We start from the raw sequence: 17,010 nt of genomic DNA, 5'->3' as shown, positions 1-17,010 counted from the left end.
TCTTCTATTACAGCCATATGGTAAAAAAAAAACAAAAAAAAACCAAAAAACAAAAAACACAAATCCAAAACTTCCCTTCAATGTCACCTCAATGAAAAGAAGCCCTGACCTGGTTTTCAACCTCCCCAGACCAGAGCACGGCACAGGAATCACACTGTTCAGTTAACACCTCTCTGGGAGACCCTGACCCAAAGCCCTCCAAACTAAGCAGAGATCTGGATTGCAGGTTCTGCCCAGAGAGCCACCAGCACTGACTTTCACAAGGTCACTCAAGGTTATAAACACCACAGCTGGCAGACAGGGCTGGCACAACTGGACTTACCACACATGTCTGAGTGCCTTCCCTTTTTGTCCTTTTCCGTTAACTTGTACATTGGATTATATCCATGAGGCTACACCCTCACCTTTGGAAGACCTGCATTAAGGTCTGACCTGAGCCTCCAGCTTCTAATGCCACTGCCACATGACCCTGCCTTTATACTGCCCAAATGTGTCTCTGAAGGCTCAGAGATTCATAATTTCTGAGTGATCCCTAAGACTAAGAGTTCATACACAGATTAACTGCTTAAGCAAGCTCAAGGGCAGAGACCTGGTCTTCTTTTACTGGCAAAAGCCTCGCAATCTAAAAACCATAATAGTTCCAGAACTGCTGATTACTTTTCCTCATTTCTAGTTGTGTAGGGGGTTTTTTGGTTTTTTTGTTTTTTTTAAAGTCCTGCCTGTTCCTTCTACTTCTTATGAGGCTTTTCAGTATTTGGCTGTTACTTGAATGCTAAAGCCTGATTTGGGATTAAACACAACATTTGGGAGGTGGACTCCAATGCTGCCTGCTGTCACCGTTCCAGCTCTAAGAAGCTCGGCGAGATATCAGCGCATCAGGGCAGATCCTCCTCTGCATAAGTCTGTGTGACCAAAGTTATTTTTCCCTTATTCTATTCCACACACACACACAGATGTGACTGATACACAGTGGGACAGCTGCATGGGGAGAACAGTGGTGGATATGTATTAAAGTGGCAGCAAATAGAGCGGTGGCAGGGAAAACACAGAAATAGGCCACTGAGCAACAAAACAGCTCGGTTTCATCAGCTGCATTAATTGCCCAAAAGCAGAAATGGGTGTGCTTAAGCAAGTCTAGAAGGCTGCACGCAGTCACTTGGAGAAATGACTTTTAAAACTTGGCCCACTTCCCCCACTGCAGCCACACTGGGGAGATAAGGGAACTCCTCAAACCCGTTCTGCATTTCGGGGTTCTGCAGAACCCAGCTGAGCTCAGGGCCAGCACAGAGGGTGTGAGCATCAATCCTCTCCCATCCCAATAACACACCAAAAACAGAGCCTCCTACATCAGCCACAGATGAAAGTCCTGGACAGACTTCTGCAAAAGCAGAACAAAAAGCACAGAAAGACTTCTGCACTCCTTCCAGTAGGTGATCCTGCAGCATGAGCTATCCAGAGCCTCTCCAGGGAGATGCCTCCTCCTCCTCCTCACTCTCCACATGGACCTCTGGCTGGTCCCTAAAGCAGCTCTTTCCTGGAACATCATCTTGCAGGACACAAGTGAAGAAGCTCTAAAATCCACAGCAAAGCAGTACAACCCCATAGCTGGCAAGGAAGGGTTTACCAAGAGTGTCCATCTGTCCCTGGGCTTTGGAGTGAAGGATCCCAGTGACACGGTTTATGGGGACCACAAGACAGCTAAACAGGTTCTAAGACCCCTCTTTTCTCCTCAAAAGTGACCACATCAGGGCTACCACATCCTGCCCTATGTATTCCCACCTACAGCCTTCTTCTAGCAACCTGGCTCACAAAACACAGTTGACCAAAACATCACATTTTATTTTCTGGCCATTTTGGCTCCCTGAACTTGCTCACTGTGCAGTGAGGAAATCCCTGGTGCTGCTGCAAGGAGGGAGCAGGAACACAAGGCCCTGATTAGAAGGATAGCTCAGGCTCACAGCCACGTCTCCACCACTGGGCAGGGAAGCACAGGAGGGAAACAGGGCCAGTTTAGGGCAAACCAGGTGCACGACACATGGTTTAGACTCTGGATCAGGACCTTGGTCTGATCCACAAACACCTGTCCATGCAGGTGTGTGACAGGGCAGGATGTGTCAAGACTTGCTCTTAAAAAGCCCAAGCCACACAAAAGCACAAAAACATCACAGGTGATAGTCCTCTTTCAAAACACAAAAAAGGGAATTAACTTTTGCATTTGCCACGCAGGAGGAGCAACAGGCTCCAAGCAGCAGCTCCTCTGGCCTGAGTCAATATTTGATACCACAGAGTGGGAGAGAAGGGAAGAGAGAAGAGAGAGGAGACCTATTCCATTGTTCTGTTATTTTTTTGTTAAATGCACTGTAGTCTGTGTCCTCAATAAATGCCTGTGCATCTCTTTCCAACAAAATGTCAGCCTTGCGGTGGATTGGAACCTTGGGCTTACTGCCCTGGCAGAATTAACGTATTAGACATAAAAACCATATAATTTCATTATCCATTGTAAACCATGTGCACTTTCAACTCCAGGGAAACTGGAAATATCACCCAATTTCACTATCATTTGCTGTTAGCTGACTGCTCTGCCACGTGTTTGCACACTAGCATGTTCAATTTGATGATGTATCAGTTTCTGGTTTCATTCTTCTTTCTTTACAATGCTGATGTTTTTTAAAAGAAATTTTTTTGTTCTGTTTTTGTTTCCACAAAACCACTCAATTGAAAAAAACGAAACCAACCAACCAAAAAAAACCTTACCCTGGAACAAACAAAACAGATCATATTTGTCAAGCTGAAAACACACCAGAAAGAACTTAACCTGATGTCTGAAACAAGGGTAGAAGGCAACACAGAGGGAAGAAAACCTCAAACACAACAGGCAAGACAACTTAGACTTATGGGCACAGTGGGGTCTGTGGTCAATAGTGAGGCACTAAAGGACAGAACCTCTTCCCTCAGAGTTTTTAATTGTATTTCTCCTTCCTACTGTTAGACTGGCTGAAAATTCAAAGATTTGAATAAGCCACAGATTTTGTCTGTCTCTTTGGACAAAAATGAGAAGCAGCACAACCACACACACACGATAAAAGGGCCAGCTGGCAGCAATTTGGAGTGACCACACAGAGGAAGTGTGGGGAGGGACAAGGGCAGGAGAGGAGCCTTTAAAAGCCTGGGTCACACTTACATTGCAACTTACAGGGTTTGCCACAGGGAAATCTTTTTATTTAATCACTTCTGTATCTTTGCAAAGATTAGTGACCAACTGTCCAGATTTAGCGCTGCCATGTTTCTATAAACATGTCTGAACATACTTGCTTGGATAAAACATGCAGCTGCTGACACGGTTTTTCATGTAAACACTTCACTGTGTATCTCAAAGAAGCCTTAAAGTTTTTATTCCTAAAAGACCCCCCGTTCTGCTCTGCAGCCTGTGGAGCTCTGCCCCAGGACAGAGAGGGAAGGGATGGTGAGCAGAGCAGGAGGAGGGTGGGCAGGAGCTGCAAACACACAGCCCAGGGGTCACTACTCACATGAGGGGGTCACAGCAGAAAGCAGGACGGTAGGGAAACATTGGTTGTCCCACACAGCTCCTGGAATGGAAAAGAAAGATGAACAGGTCAGCTCCAAACATCGAGCCAGATGCACACAGCTGCTGTTCACCAGCCTGAGCCCCTGCAACACACCTCAGCCAGACCTTCATCACTGACACCACCTCGACCTACTAGTGCAGAGGGGGAAATAATTCAAATCCAAATTGCTTCTCACTATTTGTTGCAGTTCCTATCTTGCCAGAGCCACAAAGCCCAATTAAGAGTGTTTCCCCGAGAGCTCCAGGCTCTCAGGGCTGCAGGCAACACTTAATTGTTCCAAAGCAACTTTTTCCACTGGACTTGGGTTTAGCTAATTGTATTATTGATTTGGAGCTTTATAAAAAGCTTGGCTCCCAGTTGCATGCTCTCAGCAAAATCATGCTTGGAGGTTAGTCTGGATCTCACAAAACAACAACCTGGAAGCACTGAGAGAGGTTTAAGGTGGCAAAACAGAATGTGTTTTAAAAACCAATCCCTGGAACGCCTGCCCAAACTGAAGTAGTAGAAGGTGACTCATTCCCAGCAAATATCATCCCTGCACACTGCTCAGAGATGGGAAACATGAGTGGATTGACAACCCCCTGAGCACCATCCAGCGGAGATTTCTGATGGCCCTTCTCCCTGACCAGTGCTCCCCACCAGCCCAGGACATGGGTCTATGGGAGGCAGAGCTGGCTGGCAGCTCCTTACTGGAAATGGTTGTTTTCCCACCACAGGAAAGCGGGAAGAGCAGAGCTCCCCATGGCCATTCAACCCACCACAACACACTGAGCCCTTTCTGAGGCCTTGCAGGTCCGAGTGCTGGGGATAATGTAACACCATCAGACATCTGCCAAGTAAATAAGCAAGCTCCAACATGCCTCACTCCAAACCTGCAGAGCAATTTCCATTCCAGAACAGGAACTTGTACTGGGCTTTAATACTCCCTCCAACAGATCCCCTTCCACAAAGAAAATCTGCGCCCGCTGCCGCAGGAACACGCGTAATCCCTGCAAGCAGATGTCAGGCTCCAAAGCTGAGAAAATGACTTTGTTCTCCAGGATCAGGGAATTTAAAAAGCGAGAAGCTGAAATGTCCTGATGAATTTGGTAACCTAAACCCCAAAGAGGAAACACCTGCTCTCTGAACGGCCGCCCAACCCAACGCCCCCCTCGTGCCCCCCCCCTGGTTTATGCATCCATAATTCAATGGGAATGGGCTTTTGCTGGTTGACAACACAGAAGGCTCAGCCAAAGTGCTGGAAAAGAGAGGAGGGAGCTGCCAAGAGCAAACAGCCCCAGTCCCACAGCACTGCACCATCAGCCAGAAATTTCTGAGCTGGGGTTGCTCCGCAAGGATCCACCAAGCCCAACGCAAGCTCCACCAACCACCCTGACGGGACATCAGTTCATCCCAGCAGGGCATCTGGGGTCTGGATCCATGTCTCAACTGCACAGTTACACCTTCCTTCTCCCAGCAAATCACTCATGGAAATAACAGCATCTCCCTTCACGATCCAGCAGGTGAAGTACAGCTCCAGCATGCTGCAGGGAAAGGAAGGCATCTGCCCATTTATTTGCTTCAGCACTGGCAGGGATGGGGAGTGGAAAACAAACAAAAAACAAAAATAAAACCAACAAAAATAAAATCCAAAACAAACCAAAACAAACAAACAAAAAAAGAAACAAAAAAAGCAGAACAAAACAAAAAACCAACACAAAAAGGGCATTTTCATCAAAAAGTAAACAAAAACTGGATGCAGTCATTTTCTCAGAGACCTGCCTGGTAGAGTCCCATGGGATAAAGCCCTGGAGGGGAAAGGGGCCCAGGAAACCTGGTTAATATTCAAGGATGACCTCCTCCGAGCTCAGGACTGATGCATCCCAACAAGGAGGAAGGCAGGTCAAAACTCCAGAAGGCCTGTGTGGATGAACAAGGAGCTCTTGGAAGATCACGAAAAGGACACCTACAGAAGGTGGAAGCAGGGATAGGTAGGCTGGGAGGAGCACAGAGAGACTGTCCAAGCAGTTAGGCTGGACAGGGCTTGGAGCAACCTGGGATATTGAAAGGTGTCCTTGCCCATGGCAGGGGGGTTGGAACTAGATGGGCCTTAAGGTCCCTTCCACCCCAAACCATTCTGTGATTCTATGAAAAACAAAAGCCAGGAGCACATGGGCACAACCAGCTTCCTGCAGGATTAGCAACTGCAACAACATGAAGCCAGAAACGGTGACAATCCCGTTATATGACCCAGGAAAGAAGTGAGCTGGCAGCCTGCTGGCCCCCACAGCGCCCCAGGAGAAAGGTGGAGCAGAGGCAGGAGCAGGACCCTCATCAGGCATTAGGCAGCAGCTTCAAATATTCCGACATTCAGCCCAGGTCCTGATACACCTCCATGTCAGCCAAGAGAAGCTCCCACCTGTCGCTGGGCTGGGACAAATCCCTTTGGCTGTTTACCAAAAGGTCTGATTCACCTTGTGCCGGTTGTTGCTTTGTCTCAGCACAGCCAGGTTTTCAGGAAAGAAACGCTTTCCCTGGGAACAGAGAGAAACTCAGCCCAAAACAGGGTGTCCCACACACCTTGTGGAGCAAGGAGGGCTTGGCAGGAGAGGGACTGTGCCTATAGGTAGCTCGGGCTGGAGCAGCAGCAGATCAGCCAAATTTCTGGGAAGTTTTATCTGCATTCCTACGTGTGCACGAAGGATATCAGCCCTGGAAGTCTTAATTCATGCTGGCCTGAGTCCTAATGATGGGCAGAACTGTGGCTCCACTGCGATTAAATCTGCCTTGATGCATTGATTCTGAGGGCCGGGCGGGAGCTTCCCCCTTTTCCCACCACCCCCGGAGGGGTGTGGAATGCCCCAGGGAGAGGCTGTGCTGGCCTTGATCCAGCACTTGGGATGTAGCAGAGGTTCAGTCACCCTGTGCTCAGCACAGACCAGCTCCATGGGCACCCTCACAGCAAACACAGAGCACGTGTACCCAAATCCTGCTCCCACCCCAAGAATCCAGCCCCTGCCCCAGCACGGATGTCTGCCCTCAAAGCAGCTCCCCTGGACACGGGGCATTCCCTCCCTTGCCTGGTTAGGGAACGAAGGGCACAAGTGATGGACACAGGGACCATGAGCCAGACTTGTATCCATCCAGACCAGCAAGTCCCCAGGAGAAGCAGACTCCAGGTTTCCCAAACGAGACAGCAATAGCAACAAAAATCCCACTCTTCTTTCCCCATCCTCAAGTCCCTCTTGGAATAAAAGTCCCTCTTGCGACCAGGGTCAGGGTCGGCCCATCACTTCCAGCACTACTGGGAAGTAAATGTGCTGCAGGCAAGGCAGGAGGTGTCCTGTAATTAAACAGTGCATCAGAACCCCCAGGTGGAAAGAGGCCAAGTCCAGATCAGGCAGACAAGCTCAGCTCTGACATCTTCTAAGTTTAGCTTGCTTAAAACTGTACCTTCAAGGTCGGGACGTGCACTGTTTTTAATGCACCTCTTGAAAGGGGCACAGAAAAACAAGGGAAGATGTTGCTAAAAAAAAAAAAAAATATTCAGTTTTCCCATGTTCAGCTAGAAGATCTACTGAAGAGTTTGCATTTTGTGTGAGAAAAATCTGTGATACCTGATTACCCTGAGGTCAGAGCGTTGATGTTTCCTCCCCACAGGACTCCAGCCTTCTTAGGGATCTGTTTTGTCTTATCTGCAAAGGCCTTTTCTTCCCTTTTGCTGTTCTCAAAGTTCACAGGGAAACCCCAACATCCCCAACAAGTGCTGTAAATCCCCAGTCCTTTTTTTCTGTTTTAAGGATGGCTGCAGCAGCAGGGTATCATCAAACAGTACTTATCCTGGAAAACATGTAACTCCAATTCAACAATCCTATTACATATGCTCCTAGCATTTGTACAGGGGAGATTTAGCTCTTAGCTCTCCATTGCTTTATCTCTTTCTGTGTTTGCCAAGGCAGAAATTATCTCAGGCTCTAAACAGGTCATATCCAAATGCTTCTCCAATCTTGCTGCAAATCTGGGGAAAAAAGCCCTGGTCACGTACCTGCATTACGTGTCCTGATCCTAGCTCAGCACTGGAGTACAGTGGAAAGAGCTATCCCCTTTCAGCCCATTTTGTGCCAAAAAACACAACTTGCACCATCAAGGGGTCTGTTCAGACCCCTCCTGAAGAGTACAGAGCAGAGGGAACCTTTGTCACAGTCCTAAGGATCAGGGTCACTTCATAAGTGCTAAAGGGCAAAGAGCCCATCAAGAGCAGAGCTCCCAACAGCAGAGATGGCAAAAGGACAAAATGAGGAGAAGACAAGAGACATGGACATGTGCGTGGATGGAAAACCCCACCACTGACATTTCAGTGCCCTAAAGCCTATGGCTGGGGTGGAAGGGCAGACCCACCCCAGCACACCTTGGGGAAATCATCCCACTGATCCCTCAAACTCCACATACATCCCTACCTCAGCTCAGGGACACTGCCAGCTGCCCGTGGCCCTTCCTGTGCCCCACACTCTCCGTGCCAGCTCCCTGCTTTTGTCAGCAAACTGAGCCACCACTGTGTCTCAGCAACACACCCACCTCCTGCATCAAAAAAAAAAATTAGAGCTAAACCACATCTGTCTCATTTATTCCAAGCTCACTGCTCCCACAGGTCTAACCCCCCATGAGATACGTGTGCACCTCCTGAATCACCATCTCCTCCATCTCGCACTGACACCCAGTTTTAGGGCTGCTTTGCCATCCACCTGCCAGGTACCTCTTTCCCTGAGGTACCTCCTCTGTGCTCTTGCCCAAAACCTGCCTCTTACCTCATCCCAATTTTTCCTCACATCACACCTCCCAACACTTTCTTGACAACTCATGGTTTAGTCACCACTATTCGCAGGTCTAAACCACAGGTAAGCAGGATTTGTCAGCAAGACAGTCCTATCTCCGTGAGAACATCAGCCTGGCTTCCTAGATACCCTTCCTAGATTCCCAGATTTGCAGCAAGATAGGCATTCCCAGTCCAGGAGGGTCTGGGGCTGGGAGAGCCCAGGGAGCAGGCAGTGCTCTCGAGAAACAACTATCAGCGCAGCAGTGGCACTTACAGAGGATTTTGGACTCATCCAGCACCAGCTGGGATGTACTCAGAGAGGAAAGGGAGGATTAAGACAAATGGCTGCACCCACGTGTCAGTCAAATCAAGCTGCCCAAAAACCACAACTGATGAAACAGGGCATTCTTCAGCCACAGGGCCTGGGAATGTTCCTTTTTTTTTTTTTTTAATCTTTTTTGGAAAGTATACCAAGAGAAGCAGCGAGCAGGTTGCAGTCAGCCCCAGCCATGCTCCCCCAACACCACTAACACTGTTCACAAGACTTCCTGCTGTCTTCCCAAGCAGCCTCCAAGGAAAATTGCTGCTTTGGCTTCAGCACCCGTGAGAAACACCTGATCTTGGGAGCACAAGCATCCAACTCCACCAGGAGCCATTCCCGTTAATGAAGCCAGTTTCACCAACCACACTGCCCTACCAAAAACTTAAAAAAATAAAAAGGCTATTAAAGGTGCCTCGAAATGATCCCAGCTGTTTCTTCTGGGATGCATCTTCTCCCCAGCCTTGCAGCACCACAAACTCCTTTAGCTGTGATGTTCTGCTCTGCCCCCACGGCCGGACCCCGAGGAGTGGAGCCCCTCACCCCTGACCCACCGCTTCCGACATCCGTTTCCCACCCTCCTCCCTCCCACCCTCTCTCCCCCATCTGGCACATTCCCACCAACCCACAAACACAGCCTTTGTCTTCTCCCCCTGAGCAGCTCTGACCCCCACGCCCTCTCCCCACCCTTCCTCACCACTACACTGCAAAGTTTAACAACACATAAGAGTTTCAGGAGGGAAAAATTAAAATTATAGCCGCTGAGTGTGTGCTGAGTATTCTTATTTAAAAGAGAGCTTGTACCTGAATCCAGACATCAGTGATTGTGGACACACTGCAAACCAGACCGGATCGGGGTCCTCACCTTTGGTTTCTGTCCTGCAAAGCAAGGAACCCTTGCAGAAACATCTCCTGGCTGAACAGGCTCTTCTGCACCCACAGCAACATGAACTTGCTTTCACAGGTACCTCTGGAAGATCCCCCTCACAAAGGAGATTCCCGGACAAAGCCGCAGGTGCAGATCAAACAGATCAAAGAGGGAAACCTCCCCTCTGCTTTCATTTCCAGCTTTGCCTTCAGATCAGCCTCTCTGATGTGCTGCTTCTCTTTCATTACAGCTGCTTTTGTCTCCTGGTCCTGTCCACAGCTCTAGCCTTCCATTACACTCTTGGCTCCATTGCCACTATTATTTTATCTGTGCCTGCCTGGGCTTTCTCTTCCTCCAAACTCACTCTCTGCACCTGTTTCTCTGAAAACTCTTCTTTCCAGTCCAGGTTGTTGCTTTCTTTGTGGTATGGCTTTGAGAGCTGAGTTACAGGACTGAGTACATCCCTTCCAGACCAACGAGGCAAACAGATCCTCTCAGAAAATGTGCAACAGCACCCAGGAAGGTGGCAAAATGCATAGTATTGCTGCACCAGATCACTGTTTATACACATCCACACACATAAAAAGGGTTGTAAGTGCTTTTTGAGAGGGAGGTGGGACCAGAGAGCTCTTCTAACCTACACAATTCTACCATTCTGTCATCTCCTTGCAAACAAAATACTACAGACTAGAGCTGCTCACTTGGCAGCACAGCAGAGAGGTCTTACAGCTCTGCTGGAGCACCACAGTGTCCCCTCTCTGTGACATTTCACTTCTCACATCACTCACTATTCAGACCTGACATCAAAGGTCTCCTTCTGTAACACACCTTGGGATGTACCAATGGAAGCTGTTATGTACATAAGGAGATGATTACACCTGCTCCAGGCTGAGGAACACCACCACAGGATGACACACTGTCATACCACCTGGAATAATTGTAAATATAAACCACCAGTGAAAGTCCTCACTGCTCAAAAAACACTTCATGTTTTCCCTTTCTCCAGTGCTCTCTGACAGGGGAAGGAGGGCTGATTTGTGGAGATAAGCTGTGTACATGAGGTAGGCTTGTCAGCCTGTTCCAGGCCCAAAGGTGTCCATGCCTTCCACCAGCACTCTCCAAAGGAGCAGTTTTGCTCCTAGAAAGTGTGGAGTTCTCAGTCAGCACCAGCAAGAGAGAGAGATGATGTTCAGTTTGACAATTCGGCTGTCAGTGGGATCTGAAATGTCACTCCCACACCCAGCAGATGCAGTTGGCTCATCCCTTGTTTTAGAGGAATGTACTGAAATTCCTTTTGTAACTGATACAAAATGTTTCACCAGGCTGGAGCTTTATTTTGGAAAAAAAAAAAAAAAAAGCTCTCATTCCCCTTCAGTTAAAAGGCATTTTAATTAATTCTCTTGAACATATTTAAACTGTTCTATTGCCTTCAAAGATGCTTTTGCAGGGACAAACCATGTCCTTAAGTAAAACCCATATGGCATCAAGTTGAACTAAAACAACCTCAAAACAACACAAAAAGAGTGAGCTGATATTTCAAGAAGGTGGATCCTCCACCTATCATCATTCTTGGCCCTGAGTCTGCCAGAACTTACATCTGTGAATAACTCTGGAAGGATAACCAGGACAAATGTTCGTGTAATGGCAGCTTGACAGGGTAACTTGTTTTTAAACAAGCATGTAGGATAAATCACAGCTGGAATGACAGGATAAAAACCAAGGAAGAGGACACACCAAAACCTGGGGGAGAAAGATGACACAAGTTCCAAGGAGTCCTGGTACCTTATCTTACAACTGAGCCCATCATTTCAGTACCATAAGTCATCTATCAGATGAGGCTTTCTTTTTAGTATCAATTTTCGATCCATATAAAAATCGTCCCAAAAAGCTTTAAACACCATCAACACACCTGCATCCTTCACATCCTCTTTACCCCTTCAAATTTCTTGCTCCTCTTTGGCCAAATACGAGGTGGGAAAAGAGGAAAACCCTGAAAACCAGCCCAGCTTCACCGTACCTTGAACCCTGTGAAAATGTGGATGTAGATAGAAAAGTTATTCCTGAGTTAATATTTCACTCGGAAATAAATATGTGATTTTTATCCTGTGTCAACTAAATCTCTCCTTCAAACTTCATGGAAATTGGACTAGGCTGCAAGGAAAACACCCATGACATTTTCCAAGGGCCCAGGTCTATATACTCACGTACTGGTCTTCAACTCCATCAGCTAAACATATTGGATTTGTCTCTTGAGGTTGGAACAACACTATTTACTCTCCATTCCATCATGCAAAGTTTAAAAGTGAACTCAGTTGGGTTTGGTATTTGTCTTAAAACTGAGGCAATAACCACTTTATCACAGGCATTAAATTTAGTTTGTTTGTTTTTAAAACTCATCACATGTCTGTTAATTGTTCTTCCTTTTTTTTCAGGAGGCTGAGTTTTCCCCTTCAAGGAAGTTTGCTGTATACTGATATTGCCTATTGATATATATATACACACACATATATATGTGTGTATATATATATTGTATATATCAGCCCGTGGAATGGTTTGGCTGGAGAAAGGAAGACAAGCACAGCCTGTACCAAACCCTGTGCAGTTGTTTTCCTCCATTACACAAACACTTGGCAGGCTTCCAGAAAAAAAATGTATGCACCAAAATTAGCCCTTACAATTGCAATCAATTGCAACAATCAAGCGTAAGTAATTCCAGGGGAAAAAAAAAAAAGAAAAGGTGAGCATGGAAAACAGTGTCAGACCAATGCTGTGGTTCCTCCTTTTATCCATCATTATGTCCAGCACAGTTTTCCTGCCTGTTGTTGGAGCACACAGCCCATAACCAGAGCAATTTGTCACCAAGAAGCTTCTTCCTGCCGTGCCCCAGAATGATTCCTTGTCATTTCTCTTTTGGGACACCCTCCCCTAGCTTGGGGAAGGACGCTGGGAAGAGTCCCTGGAAACTCTGCAGTGGAGAAGATGCCAAGGGGGGGGACCAGTGCAGCTCTGCAGGGCCCCATGGAGCCACAGGGCTTAGGGACAACCCAACCCTGGCTCTACAGGTTCTTCCCAGGCCAAATCCCATCTCCAGCTTTGGCTGTGGAGTGGCAGAGCACCTTTCCCAGAGGGGCAAGGAGGGACAGGTCCCCAAAGATCACTGTCATGACGTGCACATCACCACTTTACAAACACGAGCCTGATTTTCTCCCCGCAGTGTGGGGAGCCACCTTTGCAACCACCAGCCAGGAATCAGGAACACTCCCCAAAGAGATTTTAATGACTTTTAAGACAACTAACGCAGTGCCTTGGTTCCTACAGCATCTCTTCACCCTCCCTGTGACGCAGGCAGCCCTTACTGAGTGTGGTTATGGTGCCAGAGCACAGCTTGGTGCAGATTTTTTCCTCCCCTTGAAACAGCAACTCATGGAACTCGTAATAAATGTTACATTGTTTGGAATGAAAAGCAGAAAATGTATATAAACTTCTGGCAACCAAATACATATGGCAAGAGTATGCTGGAGAATACAGAATGCTCAAGAGAACGCAAATAATGACAGAACCCTCCCTGGGTAATTGAGTGTAAATATTGCAGCTGATGGTCTCTTCTCTCCCACATACAAGCAAATCAATGTTTGCCCCCCTCCACTTTAATCTCAGCTGTCCTCTGTCTTCTTATACCAACAATCTACATAACTTCTGGCCCTCAAAAACCTACATCTTGCGTGTCATCACACAACAAAACTGAATTACCTGCCGCTGTTTTAATTCCCTTCTGGGGTTTGGATCGGATTTTTTAAAAACTGTGAGTTGTAAGGCGTTGTTTTAAATATAGCAAAAAAGGAGATGGCTGGAGGAAAGGATCTGGAGGAGAACTGAAGCTGATAAGTAGGAAAGGTGACTATAACAACACACCAGACTGTAGAACACCCTCCTAAAGCAAGGGAAAGATAATCATTGCAAAAAGCATCACCTCAGCAGAAGATGAGCAGCATTTGAACACATCTCCATAAATCTCATCCTCCTGCAATGCTATGGAAAGATATCCCAAACACAGGAATTTTCTCAGGCTGGAGAGGCAGGGAAAAGAAAATGGCCACACTTCAAAAGTGTATTAAAATATTTCTTGCTCTGATTATCACAAAAAACAAACAGCAGCAGAAACTTGTACACCCATGTTCCAAGAAAGGGGAGACCTCATGGAGTGGCCGTCCCATTCTTCAGGAAGGGCGTGTGGTGCTAGGGGCAAAGGGGCCAAGAGCAGCCACTCCAGCAGGGAATTTCAACCCTGGCACAGCCAAGGCTGGCACCAGGAGCCTTCCCAGCTCAGGTGCTCCCTGAGCAGGGAACAGGGCATGAACAACATCATACACGTGGGCACACAGAAGGAATGGTTTGACTCCAAAGGCATTTTCTCTCAGCACATAAACACTGCAGGAATTTCCCTCGTGTCCCAAAGAGCCTCGCTCTGTGCACAAAGTCCACTCACAGCACTGGTTATTTTCTGTCTGACCATTAGAGGCAAAACAAGAGAGTGCAGTCCACATTCTGAGGTTCAGAGAGGCTCTGCAGCCACAGAAGGAGCTATTTTGGGAGATCTGTGTGGTTGCTAGGGCAAACCACTGCACCATCCACCAAGCGGGATCTGGTTTGTACGCCAGGAGAGGAGGAAGAAGTTGAGATTTCTAAAGAGATGACTAAGCTGGGTAACGTGAGAAACCAAATGAAATGCCAGGCTGTGGAGAAATACAGCTACAGCTTCCATCAGGACTCACTGAGCTCCTCCATGGAACACTCCCGGTTGGTCTGAGCCAACAGAGCCTAGACCAGCTTGGAAGAAACTTCCAAAGGTTGTACAAAGCATCCTGCTGCCTCCCCAGGCAGGATTAACTATATCCAAACATACCTGACACAGGGCACACCACCACTGAACCAGAGCATTTGTTCATACAGCTCCCTGGGATCGGTATTCCTGGTCCTTTACACAAAGGAGTCAATGAGGCAGGCAGAAATGCACACCAAGCCTCCTGCAAAATTAGGGAATCGTTCCAGATGCAAAAAAAACCACAATTAACTGATGGATCGGTTTTCTAGGAGCTGTATATGCATGGAGAGCTTCTCATTTTCAGAATTACTGGAGCCTTGGTTTACATCAACACATCTGGATAGTCTTATGTCGTTTACAAAAGACCGTGACAGTTTTTCTATCCATTTCTATCTATTTTTTGAGCTTTCAGCTTTCAGCTCAAAAAATGTCCTTAGAAAGTTAACAGGGCAAAGGCTGTAAAGAGAGGACAAAGTTGTGTGAGGGTTAAACTATGTTCCCTTTACTCCACAGACGGTGAAGAAGGGAAACTCAAATGCATGAGACCAGAAAATATTTGATAAGGATTTAAACTGCTGAGGGGAGACTCAGACAATAATCTGATTTAGGCCTTGCAGTGAAATGAGCAGTGCCTGCTAAGGCTTAGTCAAACTCCAGCACACCCCACTCCTAACAGGCAGCACTCCCAGCTCAGCCTGGCATTACAACTCATTTACAGCTCTTTCCCCCTGTTCTGACTGCTGAAATAAAAAGGTTCAAAAGAATGATGAAGAGATTTAAGCTCTGCAGAGACCACAAACTCAGTGAAATTCCGAGCCACCAGACCTAGGTATCACTGCTGCAACCCCTGGGAGTGACACTGAGGGCACAGTGACCACCAGGACTGAAGCAGAAACCTCTGCTACAGGTGGTGGTTGGACATCCAGTGTGGGCCACACCTCTGCCACAGTCCCAGGCACACTCCATAGGCCTCTGGGCAGCAGGGGCTGCACCTCTTTGCTGGAATAACCACAAACCAGGCAGTGTATGAGACACCAACTCGCCCTCTGGGGCCGACACAGCACAGCCCCAGCCCCCTGCCTTTACCAAAGAGTGAGGAGCTCCCAAGCTTCTGCAGTGATCCAAGGATCCAACTGTGGCCCTCCAATGACCAATGGACATGGGTACACACGTGTCAGCAGTTTAAGAAACAGCCTTGTTCGCTTTAGGTCCTGTTAAAGAGTCTAACGTTTCTAAAATCACTCAGTTCTGAAAAATGGGGCTTAAATACCACTGAAACCTAAGAACATAAAGAGAAAAACATATGTGCACATGCTCCTAAGAAACCAAACAGCTTTTCAAAACAGAATTTCTCTGACATGCTCCTAAAGAAAGTGGTTTTTATTTAAACCCTGAAGGGCAGGAGAAAGACTTCAGCACATGTCAGTACGAACTCCCACTCTGCACAGGCGAAAACATTGGCATGAAAGTAAACTAATCACTTCCTAAGCTGCTAAGATGCCATTATAAAGTACAATATGTATGCCCATGTGACATTTGAACATGAACATCTCCAAGTATCACAATGTAAGGGGTTTTTTTTAAACAACTTCAGGATAGAATTTGGTCACACGATGACAACATCTGTACAGAAAAGACTAAAGGGGATGACAGTCTCCCACCTCCTGACAAGTCCTCTGAGTTTAAAAGGCACTTGAATCTGACTTGGATCTATGTAAACAAAGATCATGGAAACAACTGTCTGTAGCAGCCTGAGGAAGAGGAATTCTGGTATCATCTTTCACTGTGTAGCTTTGTGAGAGGATGGAAGGGACGGAAAGAGGAAAGCAAAGCACCCACGGTCAGCAACACAGCCCGAGGTAAACAGGTCTCTTTCTTTTGTACCTTGGGCCATCAGGATAATTAGATCCTGTATAACACCCACTGACCCATGTCAGGCAGCACATATAACAGAGATCCAACCTCTCCAAGTTGCACAGAGGAGCTGCTCCATGTTGCAAACTGTGCCCTGAGCTTTAGGGACAGATTCTGGCACCGACACTTTGGCAGCACCATCCCGAGCCCACTGGACAGACCGATGGACAGTGTCACCCCACACTGGCCAAAGAGCCCCACACTCCTGGAGGTCCAGAGCCATACTGGTGAGCAAGGAGGAACTCCGGAGCCTGAGCTCCAGCTGCCCCACATCACCCAGGGATCCCATGGATCAACCCCAGCTCAGACACCACAAACATCTTTGGAAGAGCCGTGGAGTTGATGGAAAGGTCAGTCTGAGCCGCTGCACTTCTGTTTCTACCCTCCCTCCCCTGAGCTGCAGAGTTTCTAAATTAATCTGGGTCTTTAGGCTTGTCGGCTTTTATTGCCGTTTCCTACAGCAAAGCCCGGCTTTCGCACCACAGACTGCGCGGCTCAAATCCCCAGACAAGCCCAGTAAGTGCTTTCTGCAATTTGCCTTTGCCCTTACTCATCCAACTGTACTCCCTTAAGTGTCTCCTAAAAATCTAAGATAGGAAACGGGCTTAGTTTCCTCCTTATCCCCCCCTCTCTGGAACATTTTAATAGGAACACGGCAGCCAGATCCCCCTGGGAACGCCTCGCTTTGTAGGGATTGCACTCCACGGG

At 47.4% G+C, this 17,010-nt stretch overlaps 1 protein-coding gene across 10 annotated transcripts in view; it reads right to left on the bottom strand.

The window, feature by feature from the left end:
* TIAM1 (TIAM Rac1 associated GEF 1) overlaps window positions 1-17,010 on the bottom strand; it is a 165,433-nt gene that overhangs the window by 114,318 nt on the left and 34,105 nt on the right. For 8 of the 10 annotated variants that reach the window (XM_051779479.1, XM_051779482.1, XM_051779483.1 and 5 more), the window contains one exon: window positions 3,528-3,587. The exons of the other annotated variants lie outside the window; for them this stretch is intronic. The gene's annotated coding sequence lies outside the window, so the exon portion shown is untranslated. The remainder of the gene's footprint in view (window positions 1-3,527; window positions 3,588-17,010) is intronic. 10 annotated transcript variants of the gene reach the window in all.

The sequence above is a fragment of the Manacus candei genome, unplaced genomic scaffold (genome assembly GCF_025592945.1).
Source record: "Manacus candei isolate 608988 ecotype Guabito, Panama unplaced genomic scaffold, ASM2559294v1 h1tg000014l, whole genome shotgun sequence".
NCBI classification, from domain to species: Eukaryota; Metazoa; Chordata; class Aves; order Passeriformes; family Pipridae; genus Manacus; species Manacus candei.
The sequence above is the reverse complement of the archived record's forward strand: the minus strand, read 5'-3'. Positions and strand labels throughout refer to the sequence as shown.